The sequence below is a fragment of the Esox lucius genome, chromosome 20, assembly GCF_011004845.1.
Source record: "Esox lucius isolate fEsoLuc1 chromosome 20, fEsoLuc1.pri, whole genome shotgun sequence".
NCBI lineage: Eukaryota > Metazoa > Chordata > Actinopteri > Esociformes > Esocidae > Esox > Esox lucius.
In genome coordinates this window covers 37,832,389-37,851,064 of record NC_047588.1, presented here as the reverse complement: position 1 = coordinate 37,851,064, position 18,676 = coordinate 37,832,389, and the positions used below count along the sequence as shown (strand labels likewise).

The following is an 18,676-nucleotide window of genomic DNA, read 5'->3' as shown; positions in this document are numbered from 1 at the left end:
ACCAGCCCTACTCCCTGTCTGTCCATCCCCATACCCCTGAACCAGCCCTACTCCCTGTCTGTCCATCCCCATACCCCTGAACCAGCCCTACTCCCAACTGAAGGAGGTGAGCAGCACTGTGTTGAATACATCAGTTGTCATAATTGCAGGGGGTCTGTGGATAAAAAAAATAAACGCTTAAATCCCTTTCAATGTTAAGAATTCAAACACTAATTATTTCTCCACATGATGATCATTGTCTGAAATAAAAACAGCCTACAGTCTGTATTGGATGCTGGACAGTTTGAAGCATTGAGTGACTCACTGACACATAAGTCAGCTAATTTTCTAGTTTGTATGTCAGTACAAAAATCTGCTTCTAATTTCATTATTTTATTTGTTATATCATTCTATAGATGATAATGTGTGACAATGTATATAATTGATGAGGTTAATTTATATTTAAGTTCCATTTATTTTAAGCAAGTCATTACTGTTGAGAATTTAGCACATTTCTTATAGAGGGTATCCCACAATCCCCCCCAGGATGCTTTGCACCAATCGCACAAATGTCCATATTGTTGGTTGAACTACAGTATCACATCACACTCAGTAACAGTCTCCATAGATGATGAAACATTCCACATGCATAAAAGGTACCACTCAAAACAAGCAAATCTAACTATATAACATCCACTGGCAGGCATAGGCAAACTTGATTCAGATTTTTTTGTGATATTTGTCACTTTGCCTTAAAAAAGCACTGTCCCACATAAAGCCTGAGTATTTCCTGTTCCCACACCCACATTCTTACACTAGAGAATGACCACAGCCTCTGCTAGATCTGACATTTACAACTACATGCTAACTATGAACACAAACAACTATATGCTAAAATCAATGCTACATATCATTTTGACATGACAAAAGCAGTTAATTTATTGAACCTACAAAAACCCTTAGAGATTGAGTAAGATTACTTTCAATCCAGCCAAAAGAATACAATCAGAATATACATTCCAAGCTGCACGATACAACTAAATTATCACGCTTTAAATTGCTGAGTCATATGAAAGGAAAGGAAAAGACACACCTCCATTATGTTGCTGGTCATATTGTGCAGCCATAGTCTCCGTTTTCAACCTTCAATATACTTCTTATATGCAGTAGTGTATAAGTGGGGCCCAAGCAATAGGATCTTGATGCCCTTGTGTACTTTTGTTTTGTTTTCCTTGTGTTACTTTAAGTTTTGTTATATTGTAGTTATTAAGTCCTTCATTCTCCTTGCGCCTGTGTTTTGCATTTCTGCTCTCAAAGTTGGGCCACAGTGACAGAACTTTACTGTAAGGTGGTCATGCTCCTCCTTTGTATACATGAAAGAGCTGATCATTTATTGAAAACAAACACTACAGTTTTCTCTGTTTCTGTTTAGGGTAAGTAAACACTTCTTGCTCCTTCCTTCCAATGAAGACATAAAATGCCTCAAATACCTCAAACACAATATATCATTTTTTTATTCTTAAACTTTTATACCTTATATCATTTATTTTGTGTGTGTTGGGTGGTTGTTTGTGTCCCAGAAGGTGTTGGGTATTATCAGAATTATAGTGTTTTTGGTGACCATTGCTGTTGGGACAGTAATTAATGCTGGGCCGTGTGCTCTGATCTCACCAGTACTCTGATCGTATGTGCTTGATCTTAAACAGATCTTAAATATAAAACTGCATTACATGATTTTCCTTTAATGCTCAAGGCATATTGATTCTCTAATAAATAGTAAACAATCAAATCGCTCTTTCAGTATGAGAATAATAATATATAGTGTAATGTATTCAAATGTATCACAGCTTCCTTATCTCCAAACAAACAACAGTGAACCACATCTCACATTTTCCCTTTCCATTATACTAAATAATTTGCATTTGCAAAACTTGAAACTATTTCCAGTTTAGTTTGTCAGTTAATATGGTAGCATGTGTCATAAAATGTGCCAAATGTGCCATCTGTAACACTTTCCTATAAGGGTACATGAACAACCATTAACGGGTTCAGCGGTGAACGTGAACGAATGATGAACAAACACAAACAAACTGTTAATAATGATAACCCTTACTTTAACAAATGCATTAACAACAGTGTGTAGTGCCATTTGTTCATGTTGACACAGGACATAAACTCGTTGGTTTTTTGCAGGAACACACAGTTCAAAGCAATATCTATTTCTGCCCAGCAGGTGGCACTGCTGAACTCTGTATGTCTCGAATGTTTCAGGAAGTGTCAGTCGCCCATCCCTGGTGGCATCATTGAAGATGGGATTCCAGAGAAGAAAATGCATTATTAGTAAATTATGGGCCACAAAGGATGAGAAGTTGAAATCATTTACAATACAAAAATTAAGTTATGAATAACTTTATTCTACTATCTGGTTTGTAGGATTCAATATTATTGAGCTTATTCTCAGTGGGTGGTCAACAGAAGAGAATGAACTGTTTATTTTCAGTAGTAACAGTTTAATAGTATTTTTTAGTAGTAATAGTTTAATAGTATTTTTCAAGGCACACAATTGAAAACCAAACTACAGAAGCGGTCCGGTTCATTTCAGGACCAACTGTGTTGGAATACAGTACATGATGATTAAATCCACCCATTCTGATAAATTACCGCCATAATGTATCAATTAACTTTGGATTTATAAATGTGTATTAACACAGATACACATAAATATTTGTTCTGTACAGTCATATAGTAATCATTAATTAATGTAAATGAAAGTAATTAATTCAAGTTTATTAAGGGTAATATAAACCCTGGTCTATAGATGTTTCATGTAATCATTAAGTCATGTTTATAACCGTATTACTACATGTTTACATAATGTGAAGTGTTACCTAATATAGTACCAATGACAGACTCCTCAGAAGACTGTAAACCAGCCACACAGTTTGTCTTCATCATCAGTGGAGGAGTCTGGGTGCTGATTGTTACTGTTCTTGATTCAATTCTTCCATTTCTGCTGCTGATAAAACAGACAAGTTTAGAGATTTGAAATGTACTATATTATAAATTATTTTAAAACCCTGAAAACAAAATGCCTTAACCCTGCAGTATATCAGACCATACACCACAAATCCTATAAGCAAAGTAAACCAAGGAGCTAAATGTGGATTACAGGAAATCTAAAGTCTGCTGTCACACCCTTGTTCTCACTGATGACACTGAGGTGGAGTGTGTGTCCAGCATCAAATTCCTGGGTGTCCACATCTCCGAGGACATTTCCTGGTTAATCAACACCTCAGTCCTAGTCAAAAAGGCACAGCAGTGCCTGTACTTCTTGAGGAGGCTGAAGAAGGCCCACCTGTCGAGAGGATTCTGATTAACAGCACCACAGTGTGGTTTGCTGGTTGCTCCGTAGCCGACTGGAAGGCCCTGCAACGGGTGGTGAAAACCGCCCCACATATCACTGGTACCCAGCTCCCAGCCACTGAAGACCTCCAGGGCAAGTGGTGTCTGTGCAGGGTGCACGTCATCACCAGGGACCCTTCACATCCATGACAAACTGTTTGCCCTCCTCCCATCAGGCAGGCAGTACTGGTCTGTCCATTCTCACACAAACAGGCTCAGGAACAGTTTCTTTCCATCCACTGTAACCCTGCTGAACTCTGTGACTTTCCATCACTAACTATAACCCCCCTTTGTACTTTGTCTCTGTCACTGCCTTACAAGTCTGATAAGGAAGTTTTCAGTTGTCTACAGATACTTCTCATTGCTGCTAATCCTGTATTTCATTTGCGCATGTCGACGTGCACCTTAAACTTGCACATTAGGACTCCCACTGTACTTGCATTTTCTATTGTTACATACACGTCTACCTTATGAACCTCATTGCTGCTATCCCTGCATTTCAGTCGCACCTGCTACCCTACTCCTTTAATTTGCCTCCATTGTGAATTCAGAACGCCATTGAGAAATGCCACCTGCCATTAAGAACTGAATTTTGTTATACTGTACTTGTACTGTTTAATGACAATAAAGCTGAATCTAATCTAATACTACCTTGTTTGTATTATTCTTAAAAGGTCTATATACAACAGGTATGGGCAGTGTCCAGGCATTGTATGTTGCAATGGATTAAAAACAGCCAGAAATGGGAAATTAACAAAAATCTCTAACATGCTTCAGTGGTTTTACAAAGTTCTTATGTACAAAATAAGTAGTTATCAAAACAGTATTTTATAGAAATTACACCTTTGAATTTTTTTTGTATCCATCTCCTGACTTGTGCCTGTCCACAACTTTATCCCAGAGATCTTTTGACAATGCCTTGCCACCCATAGTTGATTGTTTTTTTCAGTTGCACTACCAAGGACTGAAATGCTTCAGGAAAGGCTTGTTTCATGCTGAGCTAATCAAAATGACCACAGCTGATCACAGTTGAAAGTCAATTAGCTTTGTGTGCTATTGAGAAGGTGATTAACTACACCTGGTTGGGTTTACATTTTTAGGAGGGGGGTGGTTCTTTTTCAAACTCAGTGATTCAGTTTTTTTATTTGTAATATATATTTTTCTGACACATTGGTATTATATCTTTCAGTTGGATGTTATAAGTTACAGCTGAATACAGCTGAATAAAACAAAACATTTTTTTTTAAAGGGGGGTGATTCTTTTCTATACCCGTTGTATCTTACCCCTAAAATAACTTTGAGAACTGGCACTTATCGAACACGTTCCCAAGATTGGTTGATCTTAGAGATTCCTCAGGCTTATTCAGAAATGGGGAAAACTGCTTTTGTGTACAATGCTCCTCATTCATGGAATGAATTGCAGTACAATTTAAAGCTTACCGATTTGGTTGATAAATGATAAATTAACATTACGCTGTAAAATGTAATTGTTATCTGTAATTTGTATGTACACAGGGCTCAGGTGTTAAAGAAGCTTTGGTCTCAGACTGATTTCTCTGTACAAATAAAGGTAAAAAAAAATATATTTATGATAGCCATCTGATTTCTCTCAACGTCAGCAGAATAAACCATATTGTTGTTGACTCCAGGTAGCAGAGAGACCATGTCCCAGTGCAACAAATGTTCCTAACATCGGTCAGACAGACTGTTTAACACTAAGACAACTAAGCAGTTTGTACCTGTAAGTCGTCTGACCGTTTATCTGTAAGCTTTCACCTAACTCAGCTACTCAGATACACACACACACACACACACACAATATTACAGACAGACAAATACAGTTGTGCTCATAAGTTTGTATACCCTAGCAGAAATTTTGAAATATTGGCATTGATTTAGAAAATGTGACTGATCATTCAAAAAAACAGTATTTTATTTAAGGATAGTGATCATATGAAGCCATTTATTATCACATAGTTGTTTGGCTCCTTTTTTAATCATAATGACAACAGAAATCACCCAAATGGCCCTGATCAGAAGTTGACTTGTTGTTGTGCTCCCGTTGTTTCAAGGAGCACAACATGATGATACTTGAGAAAAAAATGAGCTGCATGGTTAAGAAGAAAGAAGCCTTTACTGCGTCAATGCCGCCCGACAACACCGTGACATGCCTCACAACTTCTGGCACACCGTAATTTGGAGTGACAAGACAAAAATAGAGCTCTATGGTCACAACCATAAGCTCTATGTTTGGAGAGGAGTCAACATGGCCTATTGTGAACGGAATATGTTTAGCTTCTTTTTCCAAAACATACAACAATTGAAACTTGAAAATATAACTTACCAAACTATAGTAGCAGAAAGATGGATGGTGTGCAGGCCATTGAACACAGTCCTTTGATTTTGAACGTAGCTTGCCTTCTGTATTGTTGTCTTAAGCTGTGTCTTCTTTGCTCCCTCGTTTGCCTCCCTCTTTAAGTTCCTCCTGCTCCGTGTTTTCTATTGGCTATTGTTGCTGTTGATGTTGCCTGATCCTTGTTCCTGCCGTTTTGAGCCTTTTGTTTTTCAACCAAGACCTATTGTTTAATCATGTTATATGTGCTTCCCTTGGGCTCCATCTTTTAGAAATATAACATCCCTTACCATTGCTATGACGATGACACAATAATACCTTCCCCTGAAACTTGGTGACAACAAATCCCTGAAATTAACCTTTGATTGTTTTAGAGACATACAATACTGGCTATTTAAACCTTTTTTTAAAACAGAAGTTGGCCCCAGAGACTTAATAACGTAGGGCCTCTATCATCAATGTACATAGTTATTGTTAATAATGTAGGGCCTCTATCATCAATGTACATAGTTATTGTTAATAATGTAGGGCCTCTATCATCAATGTACATAGATATTGTTAATAACGTAGGGCCTCTATCATCAATGTACATAGTTATTGTTAATAATGTAGGGCCTCTATCATCAATGTACATAGATATTGTTAATAACGCAGGGTCTCTATTAGGGCTGTCACAATATCAGATTTTCACTACACGATTATCGTGGCCAAAATAATTCACTGTAACTATATTATTGCGGAATCTATAGAAAATCTAAAGAAAGAAATTAATCTTCAACTTTGTTTCATTTTCTCTCTTTTTGGCAAATTAATTACATTCGAAATACAAGTGCATGGAGGTGGGGAGTGTCTGTAACCATAACTGATTTATTATTAATAGCTTAAGGCCTCTATCCATCCATGTACATAGATATTGTTAATAATGTAGGGCCTCTATCAATCCATGTACTTAGTTATTGTTTACAGCTTGGGGCCTCTAGCCATCAATGTTCATAACAATGCAAAAATCTCTAATGTTTTTATTCTGAAATCATTTGATAAACAAGTCAACGCTGTTGTCAGAGGTAGCTTTTTCCAGCTCCATTTGCCAAATTGAAACAGTCTTACTTTCAAGGATTTGGATTTATTCATCCCTTCGTTTCCTCCCGCCTGGACTATTGTAACTCTTTGTATTTGGGAGTCTGTCAGTCATCCTTGTCCTGCTTCAGCTTGTCCAGAATGCAGCTGCTAGGCTTTTAACCGGTACAAAGACCAACCAACCAAAGACACTAACCAACTACACAGTTTGCCTTCATCCTAAGTGGAGGAGTCTGGCTGCTGATTGTTACTGTTCTTGATTCAATTCTTCAATTTCTGCTGTTGATAAAACAGACAAGTTTAGAGATTTCATATGTACTATTATATACTATAACCCTGAAGGCAAAAAAAACCCTGCAGTATATCAGACCATACACCACAAATCCTATACAATCTTGTATGTATTATTTTTTTAAAGTCTATATACAACAGGTAGGGGAGGAGTCCAGGCATTATGTGTTGCTAAGGCATAGAACAGACAAAAATGGGAATGTCACAAAAATCTCAAACATGCCTCATGTGATTACACCACAGCATCCAGCCGAAGCATACCACATCATCTGTAATACACGGTGGAGGGAGTGTGATGGCATGGGCATGCATGGCTTCCAATGGCACTGGGTCACTAAGGTTTATGGATGATGTGACAGAAGACAGAAGCAGCTGGATGAAATCTGAAGTGTATAGGGTTTTTGTCCGCTCAGATTCAGCCAAATTCAGTTAAGTTGAATGGACAGCACATAACTTTACAGATGGACAATGACTCAAAACATACTGCGAAAGCAACCCAGGAGGCAAAGAAGTGGAATATTCTGCAATGGGCGAGTCAATAACCTGCTCTCAACCTGGTCGAGCATGCATTTCACTTGCAGACGGCAAAACTTAAGGCTGAAAGACCCACGAACAAACAACGACTGAAGTCAGCTGCAGTAAAGGCCTGGCTAAGCATCACAAAGAAGGAAACACAGCGTTTGGAGATGTCCAAGCATTCCAGACTTCAAGCAGTCATTGCCTGCAAATAGTTCTTGACAAAGTATTAAAAATGAAAATTGTATTTATGATTGTGTAATTTTGTCCAATTACGATATTTGTGTTCAAGCCCTTGAATTAAAGCTGAAAGTCTGCACTTCAATTGCATCTTGGTTGTTTCATTTCAAATCCATTGTGGTGCATGGCGTACAGAGACTAAATTACGAAAATTGTGTCTGTGTCCAAATACTTATGGAGCCAACTCTACTACACCTATAGTATAGTACACTATAAAACTAGATTAGGGATTATAGTAATTATAATGGTAATACTAATGTATACTATAGTACTGTGTAGTATATAGGACTCACCTTGGAGAAGGGTCAGTTTTGTTGACAGCATAACCTTATGTCACCACGGTCTGTTGTAAGAGAAAAGCATCCTAATAGTACATAGCGAAAATAAGTACTTTGGTCCCATACTGTTAAAACAATTAAGGTGAAGAAAAGATGAACGAGACTCACATTTTATATATCTATAGGCAACAATGCAGACAACAAACAGCAGGGCTCCAATAGCAAAACCAATAACAATACCAGAAACATTGTTTGAGGGATTTGTGTTCTGGGCTGTAACGAAAACATAATACATTAATAAGAAACATGAATTCATTAATTTAGTTATTCTGTTACCTATTTGATGAAGGTGTTCATCTTTTTCCAGACTCCCTTTGCAATTTAGAATTGGAATAATTGACTGATGTTGGGATTAGTAGATATGTAGATCAGTAGGATAGATAGGTAGATCAGTAGGATAGATAGATATGTAGATACGTAGGATAGGTAGATAGTTAGATCAGTAGGATAGGTAGATAGTTAGATCAGTAGGATAGGTAGATAGGTAAATCAGAAAGATAGGAAGATAGTTAGATCAGTAGGATAGGTAGATAGGTAAATCAGTAGGATAGATAGATAGATATGTAGATCAGTAGGATAGGTAGATATATAGATCAGTAGGATAGGTAGATCAGTAAGATAGATAGATATGTAGATACGTGGGATAGGTAGATAGTTAGATCAGTAGGATAGGTAGATCAGTAGGATAGGTAGATAGGTAAATCAGTAGGATAGGAAGATAGTTAGATCAGTAGGATAGGTAGATAGGTAGATCAGTAGGATAGGTAGATGTGTATATCAGTAGGATAAGCAGATAGGTTGATATTTAGATTTGTAGGATTGGTAGTGTGATAGAAATGTTCTTATTCCATAGTACAATAATACCATATTGCTTATTCTAAGTATAATACAGTAATTTAGTAAGGCCATTGTGTGATTCGGCTCTGCTCACTTCTACAGGATGTGCCTACAACAGATAGCTATAGTGTTGGCTGAACTTCTCAAGGGCTGAAAACATCTTATCTTTCTATGCCGAAGATGGTGAGACATGTATAGATCACAAAAGAGAGGGCCTAAAGGTTCTACAGCTGGAGACGTTACAATAACACAAATAGGCATATTCATAAAAAGACAGTGTTAACTGTCCAAGGATAACATATACCAATGTGGTTTTGTTAAAATTATTGGGATGTTATTATACTCAACATAAAGACGTTGAACAGGGCTGCCCAATTTTGTTCCTGGAGATCTTCTGTCCTGTAGGTTCTCTTCTTAAAGGAAAGTAGATCTCCAGAAATTTGGGCAGGAATTTATTATAAAATTTTATATTTTACCCACATTCATTATTTAATGAAATACATTTTGTAGTTCTAAACCCCGTATCTTACTGGTCCTGCAAGTTAATATTGTTATTAATTTTATTTGAGAATTGTTAACATCTGAAAATTGCCTCATAACTATTTGATAATAAAAAAGCAGTTCAGCTTTTACCATATGCTCTTTGATGTTTAGTAGGGGATTAATTGACTGGTGTTGGGATTAGTAGATAGGTAGACCAGTAGGATAGATAGGTAACATATGTAGATCAGTAGGATAGGTAGATAGTTAGACCGGTAGAATAGTTAGATACCATCAATCATCACATTCTCATATAAGAGTGGGTTGGTAGTTTGACTATACAAGTCCATGAAGGAGACAATCAGAGATTCTTCAGGTTACGGTAGCTGGTTTGGTTGTACATCTCTTCAGCACTATTACCACAGTGGAAAACAGCATGCCTGGTCATTGTAAATGCCAAGTTGTGCTTAATTAAATAGTATCTACTATACTAACATTGTATTATACAGTTACATTTTCTTTTCTTGTCATACTATATTAGGCTACTCACTGGTTGTCTGTGTGGTGATCAAGGTCTCATTCAGAGTTGGGTTGAAGATGGCACACGTCAGAATCTGATTCTCTGTAATGTTCACCGTGCTGGAAATGTTAAACGTTCCACTTTCTGGAACCCTGATGATCTGAGGAATGTCCTGGTCCAGAACGCTGTTCTGGTCGGTCCAGGTCAGTGTAGGTTCAGGATATCCCCCAGTACTAGAACATTCTGCCTTCCTGTCTTCATAATTTATCATCACAACCGGTGTCTGGAAACTTTCTATGGAGCATGACATGATGGAAGTAATAGACTCAGACCAAATCACAAAAAACACAACAATTTAATATAAATCAACATGTTTCTCAATACTTTGTAGGGTATCTTAATAAACATGATCTTACTTGCTACTTTTACATTGGTGAGGCACAACTTCTTATCCTGGATAATTTCATGGCCACTTTTGTATTCTTGACGATGAAAGAGAAAAAACGCTGTTTGGTCATCATCCACCTTTAAATCTTTGAGCAAGAGGGAGAAATTCCCAGAGGGAAGCTGGTCCAGGAAGATTTGTGTTCTGTTTCTGTAGAACGCATCTTGGTGGCTGTTCTTCTCTTCTCCATTGTAGAAGACATGTACAACTTGGTCAGTTGGCTCAATTTCCCAGTAGAGTTTGAGTGTTTGTAGATCAATGGTTGTGGATGAATTCAGTTTGCAGGGCAACAGGATGGACTCCCCAACTATCCCAATTATGGGATGGCTCGACATCTGAGATGAGGCTACATGTTTTGCAGGAAATTTAAAGAAAATAGTGTTTTTGATTATTAGACAGGAACATTGTGTGTGTGTGTGTGTGCACTTATTTGTGTACTATGAGGTAATCTAAATGCATGCAAATATATTTAGATTTATATATATAAATATTCATATTTTCCTTTCCTAAAATATTTATTTTATATATATTTAGCAGGGCCTAAAAATGATTATTTAAATCCATTACAGATTACTGTAGACTTTAATTTACACAATGCTTCTTAGGTAGAGAAGACAAAGTTAATTCAAGTCTCATTTCTATATGTCATATATTAATTTCTCTGTCTGAATATTTTCACAGCAGACATTAATCACATCCCTTCTCATTAGGCTGATTCAAAACATAAAGAGAAACACCCCTGTAGTTAAGTCAATAGTCTGACCATTATAAATGAATGCTGTCTTGTATCAAGAGAACATAATGAAGTAATAGTTAGATCTTGGATGTTGTTGTGGGTACGATGCCCTCAGGAGTCAGGATTTTCTTCTCATTTTCATTACTAATTTGTACTAAAGAAAACCAGTTGGAATTCAGACTGGAAATGTAACGTTGCGTTTGGTCGTTGACCCACAAATGTTCCCTCCCAAACTCTCCCAGTCAGTAGTTCTAATATTCTATGTTTTTAATGAGCAACCAGCCTGTACCCTGGGGTCAACATGGTGGACATTCTGGTTTGTGGTCTATTATGTCATTATGACAGTGGACAGTCCAAATGGGATTGACACATTTTAAACCAATTCCCTGGGTGTCAGGGAAGATTCAACTCCCTCTCTTCTTCATTTAGAGAACAGACACCTGTTTGTATTTATTACCCCCCACCTGTGTTCCTGATCATTGTCCCTGTTTAATTCCCTCCTATCCTAGTGTGTCTTGTCACTCTGGGTTTATGTTTCACTCATATTTACATGGTTGGGTTTTGTCTTGTGATTTAGTTTCTGGTTTGTTTCATCTAAGTTATTTTATGAAACGTCCTTTGTTCTCCCAGTGCATGTGTCCTCCCTGAGTTACAACATGACAATACACTCACACCAGGTCCCAATCCGGTCATTAGTATGTGTTTAAATGTTGATCCTCTGCTCCCCTCATTTGTCGGTCATGGTTCCATGTCTTCATTTGTTAATGAACGTGGTGAGGGAGTGATTCATTCAATTAGTGTTTTCAAGTGCTCAGTGTTTATTTGATTTCAAATTTCAAACATCAACTGCCACTCTGCCTGCGCCTGGTTCCTTCAATCTCCACCAATACACCATTCTTGAAAATGCTTAACACAGACAGCAGCAGGACTTCACCCAGATTCAAAACAGATGTTAATTTCCTACATTGTGTTGTAAATAATTACATTATGAAGTTAGACTTTGTTTAATCTTGGATTTTTGTGTAAAGCCCTTTGAATAAAATGCCCATTGGTCAAATGAGAGCTATGAGGAGTGACACAAACAGATAGATATACCAATTAAAGTCTATGAAGTCTCTGAACGTCAGCAGAATAAACCATATTGTTGTTGACTCCAGGTAGCAGAGAGACCATGTCCCAGTGCAACAAATGTTCCTACCACCGGTCAGACAGACTGTTTAACACTAAGACAAATAAGCAGTTTGTACCTGTATGTCATCTGACAGTTTATCTGTAAGCTTTCACCTAACTCAGCTACTCAGATACACACACACACACACACACACACACACACACACACACACACACACACACAATATTACAGACAGACAAATACAGTTGTGCTCATAAGTTTGTATAAACTGGCAGAAATATTGGCATTGATTTAGAAAATATGACTGATCATTGTAAAAAAACATATTTTATTTAAGGATAGTGATCATATGAAGCCATTTATTATCACATAGTTGTTTGGCTCCTTTTTTAATCATAATGACAACAGAAATCACCCAAATGGCCCTGATCAGAAGTTGACATACCCTTGAATGCTTGGCCTTGTTACAGACACACAAGGTGACACACACAGGTGAAAATCGCAATTGAAGGGGAATTTCCCACACCTGTGACTTTTTAAATTGCAGTTAGTGTCTGTGTATAAATAGTCAATGAGTTTGTTAGCTCTCAGGTGGATGCACAGAGCAGACTAGATACTGAGCCATGGGGAGCAGAAAAGAACTGTCAAAAGACCTGCGTAACAAGGTAATGGACGTTTTAAAAGATTTCCAAAGCCTTGCAAATGCCAGTCAGTCCTGTTCAATCATTTATTAAGAAGTGGAAAATTCAGGGATCTCTTGATACCAAGCCAAGGTCAAATAGACCAAGAAAGTTTTCAGCCAAAACTGCCAAATCAATTGTTCGGAATACAAAGAAAAACCCACAGGTAACCTCAGGAGAAATACAGGCTGCTCTGGAAAAAGACTATGTGGTTGTTTCAAGGAGCACAACATGATGATACTTGAGAAAAAAATTAGCTGCATGGTTAAGAAGAAAGAAGCCTTTACTGCGTCAATGCCGCCCGACAACACCGTGACATGCCTCACAACTTCTGGCACGTAATTTGGAGTGACAAGACAAAAATAGAGCTCTATGGTCACAACCATAAACACTATGTTTAGAGAGGGGTCAACAAGGCCTATTGTGAACAGAATATCTTTTTCCAATACATACAACAATTGAAACTTGAAAATATAACTTACCAAACAATAGTAGCAGAAAGATGGATGGTAGGCAGGCCATTGAACACAGAATCCATCAATTCAATCAATAGTACACTACGTAAGGTTCTGGTTTTGTTCTGTTTAAGTTTTGTCTTTCCATTTGAATGTAGCCTTTTCTGTTTGGTTTTTGTCCTTTTGAACGTAGCTTGCCCTCTGTATTGTGTCTTAAGCGGTGTCTTTTTTGCGCCCTCGTTTGCCTCCCTCTTTAAGTTCCTCCTGCTCCGTGTTTCCTATTGGCTATTGTTGCTGTTGATGTTGCCTTATCCTTGTTCCTGCCGTTTTGAGCCTTTTGTTTTTAAACCAAGACCTATTGTTAAAGCAACCTCTGCGCCTGTGTCCTGCTACCCCTACCTCATCATGATAATAAGCGATAAACAAACGTGTTCCTGTATGAATGGAAAGATTAGAGGCACTTCCTTGCTTCATTTAGTTTTCAAGGTCAAATCTGTCATATGCGAATATACAAAACTCAACTAACAATCTTACTAACAATCGTAGACATGTGACTGTCACTGTCGCTCTGTCTCATGCTGACCTGAAATTTCATGAGCCAATTATTTCTGTTTCCACAAATAGTTTTTAGAGGAAGCAGAGAGACAATAGAAAATTAGAGTAAATAGAGTAGATTTTTACTCACTTGAACTGGGGTCACGGTTTCTGTCATCCACCAACACAATTGATAAGAACAAAGACATATAAATCCCTTAACATGTGTGTCTTCATGTCTGTGAATGTACAATGTGCATAATGCTCCTAAATGTTGTCGTTGTCAGTACAATTGTATCTGTCTTTGCATCAAAAGCTTTGAGTTCCAAGGCCTATACTACGAAGGGAGTTCAACCTACTCAGACTTAACTTGGGGTTATCAAGGAAAGTCAGGTTTGACAAACTCTGATTGCCTAAATGGGTGTTAAACGGGACTACAACGGTGAATAAGATGTTTGTGATTTGGCTCTGTGTTAACTTAATGGTAGTTTGTGTGTGTTCTTGTAAAAGGGGCGCATTCAACAATGCAGGCTGAGTTTTTGCACAATGGCTCGTGCTCCGTATTCCCCAGAAGAATCTACGTTGATAATGTTAGGATATATGGGGAGTTTAAAGAAAGGTCAACGGCTAAATCTACCACCGTGGCGGCCAAGAAAGCCATGGAGGCTTGTTGGTAGTGTATTGCCGACAGAGGAAATTCATAATGCAAAATATCACAAAGCAAGGCACACTTGTCTGTTCACCATTGAAGGCATTACCCCGGTGAGTGGCATTGGATACATCTGGCCCTAGAAGCCGGCAAAGATACGGAATTCCCCCAGAAGAGAATCAATGTCCTTATTAGAGAACATCATCGGGGTAAACTAGAGGAGTTACTAAGGGGGTGTCTCTAAACACCCTTGCCCTGCTGAGTGAGCCTCTCAATCCGATAGTTACTTTCGTAACTTCAGTTCTATGAGTGGAGGGGTGGAGCAACTGCCTGCATAGCAGGAAAATCCACAGCTTGGAATCAAGGCTCACCCACAGATGAATAAGTTGCAAACTGCTTTATTCATCAAACAAGAGGAGCTGCCATCCAAACTCACACAGGGTGGGGAATCGTCCGAGGGATACCGTCCCCCCAACCCGTAAGGTGCCACTTTTCTTGAACAGAGTCCCCGCCCTGTTTCCCTCGCTCGGCCGCCGCTTGGCCTCCTCCAAGGAGGAGGAGGGATGTAGACGTGTCCTCCTCCACCACGGCCATTGGCATCAGAACACGCAGGCAGCCAGCGGCAGCAGAGGTGGCAACAAAGAAGTCCTCCTTTACCTCTCCTTCTGAGGAACGACCTACTCCACATACGCTCGGCCGAGCGAGGAAAAATTATTCTGGAGGTGGGCGGAGCCGTGGCCGGGCCTATCACCTCCCCCCCCGATTCCAACTCCTCCTGGAAGGAGTCCCCCTCAGAACAGAGAGAGAGCACGACAGAGAGGAAGATCACCTCACGCCAGCGCTTATTTAAATGTTCAGTGCCTGCCGATTGGCAGAAGAGCGAAGCCACTATGGGCAAAGTTTCATGAAATAGAACCTGCGCAAATGTCGATTGGGTCTTCCAAATGTGCCTGCCTTTTTGTGGGCTGAAGGGTGGTGCCCATGTCAGGCAATATCGAGTTACCATGAAGATAACCTGCTCAGAGCAGTTTAAAGATGCAGCGTAAGTTGCCATGACAGCATACCTCGGGTAATTCACCTTTGGATGTACAGGTTAATTGAGAAGTTACACCCGACATCATTTAGTTACTCCTGAAGTTACATCAGTTATCCAGTCACCTGGCTTTGTAGCACATCCATTAGGTTCCGGTGTGCAAGAGAGATGGCTCTGTATGTGCTACGTAGTGTTTTTGCTTACTGTTTGCTTATTGTTTTTTCATGCTGCACTGTCGCTCATACAGTTTGATCCACAGTTTGCTCAAGAACCTTTGGATATTCCTTCATCACTGAACTCCGACTTCTACGCAACTCATCGGAACGACTGCTGCAATTCTTTTGTTCTGCTGCCGATCTGTTTACCAATACGCTGATGGAAGAGGGGCAAACGTGCCGGTGTCTCGTGCAGATCTCGGGTTGAGATGCTGCAATCCGCCAATTTGTTGCACTCAGCAAATTTTCCATCCCTGGAAAATAAAATGGACGAACAACACGCACAGATTTACTTTCAACAGGACATTGCAAGCTGCAGTGTGCTAGCGTTCGTGGAATCATGTCTGGATCCTACGGTGCCAGTGCTGGCTTTTCTATCTACCAGAAGGACAGAACATCGGAGTCAGGTAAAAGTAAGGGCGGAGGGGTCTGCATTATGGTTAACTCTTGCTGGGGAATGGATGTTATCTACCTACCCTTCACCAGACCTGGAGCAACATTCTGTAAAGATATGGCCTTTCTACCTTACGCAGGGATCAGCTCGGCTATCATCACAGCTGTCTATATACCCCCGCAAAGCAGATAAAACATGTGCACTGGAAGTCCTATATGTTGTAATAAATGGCCTAGAGGATGCCCACCCTGAGGCAGCTGCTATTGTTGTTGGTGTTTTTAAGAGCGGATATGTTTAAAATGTTATCAAAATACCACGAGCACATTAACTTTCCTACCCGGGGTGATCAGACGTGTGGCCATTGTTATTTACAGATATGGAATGGTTACAAGCCCCTCCCCCGCCCTGCGTTCGGGAAGGAAAATCACACTTCAATTCTGCTCCTCTCATCCCATAGATAACGCCTAAAACAGGAAAAATGGTTTCTCAAACAGTTCAACACTGGAATGAAGGATCCGTCCTGCTCTACAGGACTGCTTTGAAACAACAGATTGATAGATGTTCTGTTACACAGTCTATGGGAACATTGAAGGCATGTGGGGAGGACTGCGACACATCACAGAATACAAAGGGAGAAATAACAATGATGCTCGTTCTGCCTGACGTGCTCAAAACCTATGCATGGTTTGAAACAACCAACACAATACCCTCTGTGAGGCTTGCTGAGGACCAGGACGACTACACTCTGTCCCTAAACAAAGCTGACGTGAGGAGAGTTTCAACTCCTTGAATGTAAATGAAGAAATTGAGAATTCTGCCTACACTGCCCTTGCCCATTATAACTGCAATTTATGTGCACACATGTTGTCAGGACATGCACAGTGAAGGTATACTGTATAAATAACACATGGGAGATTATGAGGAATTCAGCAGAATGTAGATTGGAAGAAATAAGGTTTTCAGGCACAAGCTAGAACACACACAACAACAAAAAAAAGTTTTTACTCTTTCTATTCTTTCATGAACAGGCTAAAATTCAAATATTGATATTCTAAGCTATACACACATCCTATGGTTGCCTAAATATGTCAACATTATCCGAAAAATTCGGGATTGGATAGACAATAGCTCCTAGATCTGGCGCAAGTTTAGTAAGTGGTGTCAAAAGTCATTTCCAAGTGTCCCTTTACCTCAAATCTGTATATTCCGTCATTCCACTATTTGATGTAAAACCCATTTTAACAACAAAACAATAATATTCTCATCCCAGTAGATTTCCATGCGAACCTGTTGCGCAACGAGGATCCATTGCGAGGCTCTCCATAGCCTGGGAAATCAGCCTACCACTGAAGGGACAATCTAATTGGCTACTATACTTGTCAATCCAACCTAAAGCTATGCTAAGCTACGCTAACGTAGCATTAGCTAAAAGGAAAACTGAATGTTCCACGAAACTAAGGCATCCACGCGCAATAGTGCATACTTTATCAGTCATACATGATCGGATAACATTGCCAATAGGCTGGCTAAGGTTCTAAGAACCTAACAATTAATTTGGTACTGAATTGGAAGCTTAATCGCAAGCACAGACCAAACAAGAGCTTACCTTGTGATGAGAAAAGTGGTCAACTTTCATATAAAGATGGCGCCTCAGATGGCCTGGATCGATAAAGGTAAGTCCCAGGGATCCAGAATATATGTGCTTATGATCGATTGAGTGTCTGGCTTCATTGTGAATTCAACTTTAGCCTCTGTTTGTCGGACAACTGCTCTGTTTACTTACTGGTAGCTGTGCCAGCAGGAGGGCGCGCTGGGAAGGGAGGGGAGGGAAGGGGTCATGCCCATATAAGGTAGTGAGACCAAGATCAGAGATGCTATAGAGGGAAGATAGCAACTTCTGTAAAAAAATATATATGTCTAAAGGGTTCTAAAAGGTTCTAATATTTTCTATGTTCTAGTACCCCAGATCTGGGGTACTTAACTTTAGGAGGTTTTAAACAAGTGAACCCTTGGAAGTCACCAGGACATTCCAGGTTGTGTCTTCAGGGGGTGCACTGGGGGTCTTCAGGGGGTGCACTGATCAACTAGCGGAGGTTTTCACCTCCATATTCAACCTCTCCCAATCTCTGTTTGCAGTCCCCTCCTGCTTCAAACAGATGACTATCGTCCATGTACTGAAGAAACCTTCCATTACCTGCCTGAACGACTACCGCCCTGTAACACTCCCCTCCACCATCATGAAGTGCTTCGAAAGGCTGGTCAGTAGTCACAGCTCCACCCTCCCTGACACCTTGGACCCCTTTCAAATAGCCCCAATAGATCTACAGACGATGCCAGAGATCTAAAACACGCTGAGTGGGGTGCCTCCAG

At 39.5% G+C, this 18,676-nt stretch overlaps 1 long non-coding RNA gene across 2 annotated transcripts; it reads right to left on the bottom strand.

Annotated features, from left to right (window-relative positions):
• Nucleotides 1-2,728: 2,728 nt before the first annotated feature.
• On the bottom strand, nucleotides 2,729-10,844 carry LOC105009274. 2 transcript variants are annotated; one of them, XR_004574949.1, is made up of 6 exons: nucleotides 10,450-10,844; nucleotides 10,064-10,327; nucleotides 8,305-8,409; nucleotides 8,152-8,201; nucleotides 5,726-7,090; nucleotides 2,729-2,995 (listed from the first exon to the last, which is right to left on the bottom strand). It is a non-coding gene; the product is annotated as an uncharacterized LOC105009274 (long non-coding RNA). The 2 variants fall into 2 exon arrangements; XR_004574950.1 differs by having other exon boundaries at nucleotides 5,726-7,087.
• Nucleotides 10,845-18,676: the final 7,832 nt, after the last annotated feature.